This window comes from Dipodomys ordii, unplaced genomic scaffold (assembly GCF_000151885.1).
Source record: "Dipodomys ordii isolate 6190 unplaced genomic scaffold, Dord_2.0 Scaffold34, whole genome shotgun sequence".
NCBI lineage: Eukaryota > Metazoa > Chordata > Mammalia > Rodentia > Heteromyidae > Dipodomys > Dipodomys ordii.
The window spans coordinates 14,821,828-14,826,942 of NW_012267250.1; the positions used below are offsets into that span (position 1 = coordinate 14,821,828).

The 5,115-nt window shown below is 42.4% G+C and overlaps 1 protein-coding gene across 1 annotated transcript in view; it reads left to right on the forward strand.

The window, feature by feature from the left end:
• The window catches only part of Kif1bp (KIF1 binding protein), a 17,606-nt gene that overhangs the window by 10,654 nt on the left and 1,837 nt on the right, over window positions 1-5,115 (forward strand). The window lies entirely within an intron of this gene.

Below are 5,115 nucleotides of genomic sequence, written 5' to 3' on the forward strand. Positions count from 1 at the left end.
CCCAGGCCCAGAGTTCAAGCCCCACGACCGACCAAAAAAAAAGAGTCACAGACTTTCCTGCCCAGACTGGCTTTGAACTGTGGTCCCTGGATCTCAGTCTCCTGAGTAGGTAGGATTATAGGCATGAGCAACCAGCGCCCGGCTTAGATGTCTTTCTGAACCATTTGAGAAGTGATTGCATATACATTTCCCAAGAACAAGAATACCTTCTTGCATAATCATAGAACAGTTAGAATATTCAGGAAATGAAACATTTGATAAAATTTTTAAGAATCTTATTTTTCTTTAAACAATTGTCTCTATAATGTCCTTTATAACAATTTTTTTTTCAGTCCTGGATTAGAGTTTAAGATTGCCATCACTTGTCACCCCTTCTTAGTCTTCTGTCCTATGGTACAGTCCTCAGCCTTTCTCCTTCATCATTTAATGTTTTAGGAGGATACAGTTATTTCAGATTTCATCAGTTGGGGTTTGTATGCTATTTCCTTTAGCCAGTACTGAGATGATGCATTTTTTGAGATGATGCATTTTTTTTTAGAATATTACACATATAAGTGCTATGATCTTACATCTGTCTTTTTTTTTTTCTTTTTGGTCATAGGGCCTGAATTCTGGGCCTGGGCTCTGTTCCTCAGCTCTTCAGCTCAAGGATAGTGCTCTACCACTTGAGCTATAGCACCACTTCTGGCTTTTTTCTGTTTACGTGGTGCTGAGGAATCAAACCCAAGGCCTCATGCATGCAAGATAAGCACTCTACCATTGATCCACCTTCCCAGCCCCACATCTGTCTCTTTTAACTTTTAACTTTTTAACTTTTTGTTTGCAATGCTGGAGATTGAACCTAAGACCTTTTGTATACTATGCAAATACTCTACAATGGATCTTCATTCCTAGCACTTAACATGTTTTGTTTAGCCTGCAAAAAAATCATGGTTAACATGTATATTTGAATCATTTAACAAGTTCGGCAGTAAATGTGCCATTTTTATTCTATGATTTTGTCACTTATCATTGAGCAATCTGCAGTCTTAAAAAGGTTTTAGATTTTGAAACACCATGTTTTCTGTACAAATGGAATGTTCTAAAGCTGGGTGCAGTGGCCTATAATCCCAGCTTCACAGGATACATAAGTAGGAGGATCACCTTCCAGATAGTCCTGGACAAAAAGCCTGAGACCCTATCTGAAAAATAAAGCCAAAAGAACTAGTAGTGGGAGTATGGCCCAGAGGTAGAGTGACTGCCTAGCAGACAGGAGGCCCTGAGTTCAAACTCCTCCAGTACCACCAAAAAAGAAAACAAATGTTTTAATTGAGAACAGGGCAGAGCCTCTGAAGTATTAGAAGAACGTGCAGTATCAAATGGAATAATTGTTTTGTTTCCTTTATTTGCTCTCTGGGATTAATTGTAGGTCAGTTGAAATTCTCAAAGACATTTATCTAAAAATAAACTAAGCCTCCGTGAAAGCGCCATTTTGTTCTTACTTTTCAAGATAGAAGTTGTAGGGGCTGAGGATGCAGCTCAGGAAGAACCTGTGCTGAGATGGCCAGGGCTCTGGGTGCATTCCTCAGTACCAAAGAGCAAGAAAAAGGCTGAAAACGTGACAGTGTTTTCAGAATGCTTTCTACAAACACCTTAAGTATGGTTGGGTAGAATTAGTTAAGGAATTTAAAATTGGGGCTGGGAAGGTGGCTCAGTGGTAGAGCGCTTGCCTTGCATGCCTGAGGCCCTGGGTTCGATTCCTCAGTACCATAGAAGCAAAAAGAAAAAAGCCAGAAGTGGCACTGTGGCTCAAGTGGTAGAGCGCTCGCCTTGAGCTGAAGAGCTGAGGGACAGCGCTCAGGCCCAGAGTTCAAGCCCCATGACCGACCAAAAAAAAAAATTAAAAAAAAAATGTAACTTATCATACTCTGGTTTCTCTTCAGACCATGAAACTCTTGCAGTTTTTGCTAAAATCATATCCATCATTCAAGGACTATATATTTTTTCTTTTCCTTTCATTTTTTGGTGTATGTATGTGCTCGTGCGTGCATGCGTGCGCATACCCACACATCTGTCCTGGAGCTTGCTCTCTCTTATCACTTGAGCCACACCTCTAACACTGCTTTTTCTTGTTTTGTTTTTGTTTTCTTCTTGGTGGTGGTGGTGTTGGTGTTGGTTGTGGGGCCTGAACTCTAGGCCTGGGCGCTGTACCTCAGCTCTTCAGCTGTTACCATTTGAGCCACAGTGCCACTTCCAGCCTTTTCTGCTTATGTGGTACTGAGGAATTGAACCCAGGGCCTCATACATGCAAGGCAAGCACTCTACCACTGAGCCACCTTCCTAGCCCTGTTTTTGTTTTTTTTGAGTTGGAAGTTTCACAGACTTTCTGCTCGGGCCCCAGGCTTGCTTTGAACTACAGTCCTCTGGATCTGAGCCTTCTTTGTGGCTGCAATTCAGTTGTGAGCCGCCAGCACTCAGCTCTTTTTTTCTTTTAACTTCATTCTTAGACCATGTGTGTATTTATCTGAAAAACTTTTTTTCAGTTTATTCTTTAAAGCATATGTAAATGTATTTACTTAAATTTTTATTTTATCCGAGGTTTAAGGGACAGCAGGAGGGTTGATACTTGAAGCAGCTCCCAGGGATGAGTAGGAGGAGCTTGCTTGGGGAAAGCGAGCTGCTCCATTTTAAGGAGTGGTATGCTTAGAAGTGTGTGACGAAGGAGAGTGGCTTCAGAGGACTGCGAGGCCGGTGAGGCTGAGGCAGGGCAGGAGAGATAAAGGAGAGAGTTGGGGTTGAAGAACATTGGGAGACGTTTAGAGTCATCAGTTGGGAGGCAATATTGAGTGAAAAGAAAAGAGTAAAGAAAAGGCCATAAGCTGGACACTGAAGGTTCTAATGTTTAACTTTACTGGTGAAAAAGAGTTTACTCTTTTTTTTTCCCTTGCATGCTGGGTATTGAACGTCACGCATGCTAGGCAGGCCTCAGCCTCTGGTCAAGAACCAAGTGAGGAAGGTCACTTTAGATGTGAAAGGAGATATAACTGTCTTCATCTTTAGTGTCTTTAGAACACCTAGAACATTTTCTATAATAACATTTCAAAAATCTTAACATCCCTGTGAAATGTTTTTAGAAGTCACTATAATGCTAAAGTATAACTATTACTAATATATCACATATATATAGGATTTCACAAATTTAGAAATACTTAGGTAGCATTCATCCTATTTAAAGGAGTAGTCATGGCTGGATACTGGTGGCTCATTCCTGAATTTTAGCTACTCAGGAGCCAACCTGGGCAGGAAACTCCATAAGATTCTTCTCTCCAATTAATCATAAAAAAACTAGAAGTGGGCCGGGCACCAGTGGCTCACACCTGTAATCTTAGCTACTGAAGAGGCTGAGATCTGAGGATCATGGTTCAAAGCCAGCCTGGGCAGAAAAGTCCGTGAGACTCTTATCTCCAATTAACCACTAGAAAACCAGAAGTGGTGCTGTGGCTCAAGTGGTAGAGCGCTCGCCTTGAGCTGAAGAGCACAGGGACAGTGCCCAGGCCCAGAGTTCAAGCCCCATGACCGACAAAAAAAAAAAAAACAAGAAACAAGTGGAGCTATAGTTGAAAGTGGTAGAGAGCTAGCTTTGAGCAAAAGAGCTCAAGAACAGTGCCCAGACCCTGAGTTCAAGACCCATGACGAAAAGAGAAGAGTTTGAGTACATCAAAAAAGGCATTATACAGTGGTTTTTCTGTTTTCTGTATTTAAATACATTTTCAGGGGCTGGGAAGGTGGCTCAGTGGTAGAGTGCTTGCCTTGCATGAATGAGGCTCTGGGTTCGATTCCTCAGCACCACATAAGCAGAAAAGGCCAGTGTGGTGCTGTGACTCAAGTGGTAGAGTGCTAGCCTTGAGCTAAAGAGCTGAGGGACAGCACCCAGTCCCAGAGTTCAGGCCCATGACCGACAAAAAAATAAAATAATAAGTAAATAAATACATTTTCACATTTCTTGATTTTTTTTCCCCCACTTCTGGGGCTTCAACTCAGGGTCTGGGCACTGTGGCCGAGCTCCTTTTCCTGACAGCTAGCGCTCTACCACTTGTGCCACAGCTCTGCTTCCATCTTCTTCTCTGTTTAATTGGAGAGAGAGGCTCATGGACTTCCTGCTTAGGCTGGCTTTGAACTGTGATCCTCACATCTTAGCCTCTTGAGTAGCTAGGATTATAGATGTGAGCCTCTGGTGCTAGCTATTTCTTTTTTCTTTTTTTCTTTTTTTTTTTTTTTTTTTGGTCGGTCGTGGGGCTTGAACTCTGGGCTTGACCACTGTCCTGCGCTCTTCAGCTCAAGATGAGCACTCTACCACTTGAGCCACAGCGCCACTTCAGTTTTCTAGTGGTTTATTGGAGATAAGAGTCTCACGGACTTTCCTACCTAGGCTGGCTTTGAACCTCGATCCTCAGATCTCAGCCTCCTGAGTAGCTAGGATTACAGGCATGAGCCACCGGCGCCCAGCTATCCAGCTATTTCTTGATTTTATTTATTTATTTTATTTTATTTTTTTGCCAGTCCTTCCTGGGGCTTGAACTCAGGGCCTGGGCACTGTCCCTGAGCTTCTTTTGCTCAAGGCTAGCACTCTACCTCTTGAGCCACAGTGCCAATTCTGGCTTCTGTTTATATGGTAGTAAGGAATCCAATCCAGGGCTTTGTGCATGCTAGGCAAGCACTCAACCATTAAGCCACATTCCCAGTCTTATTTCTTGAATTTCTAATACATATAATTGGAAGAAAGAAAGAAGTTTAAAAAAAGTTTAATGTGAGGCTGGTGTGCATGCCTTTAGTCCCAGAACTCCAAAAGCCTGAGACAGGATGATTGCGAGTTCAAGCTATTCTTGAACTACATGGTAAGATTGTCTCAAAAACATAAAATTGAAGATTATAGTGCCGTTCGTGGGCTGGTAATACAGTTCAGTGGTGGAACATTTGCCTAACTTGCTGAAGTCCCGTGGTTCCACCCCTAACACCAAAACAATATAATTTCCCCCTCAGCTAGGCTGGGAGGAAAGAGTTTTTATTTTATTTTTTTATCGGTCGTGGGGCCTGAACTCTGGGCCTGGGTGTTGTCCTTCAGCTCTTTATTTTTTT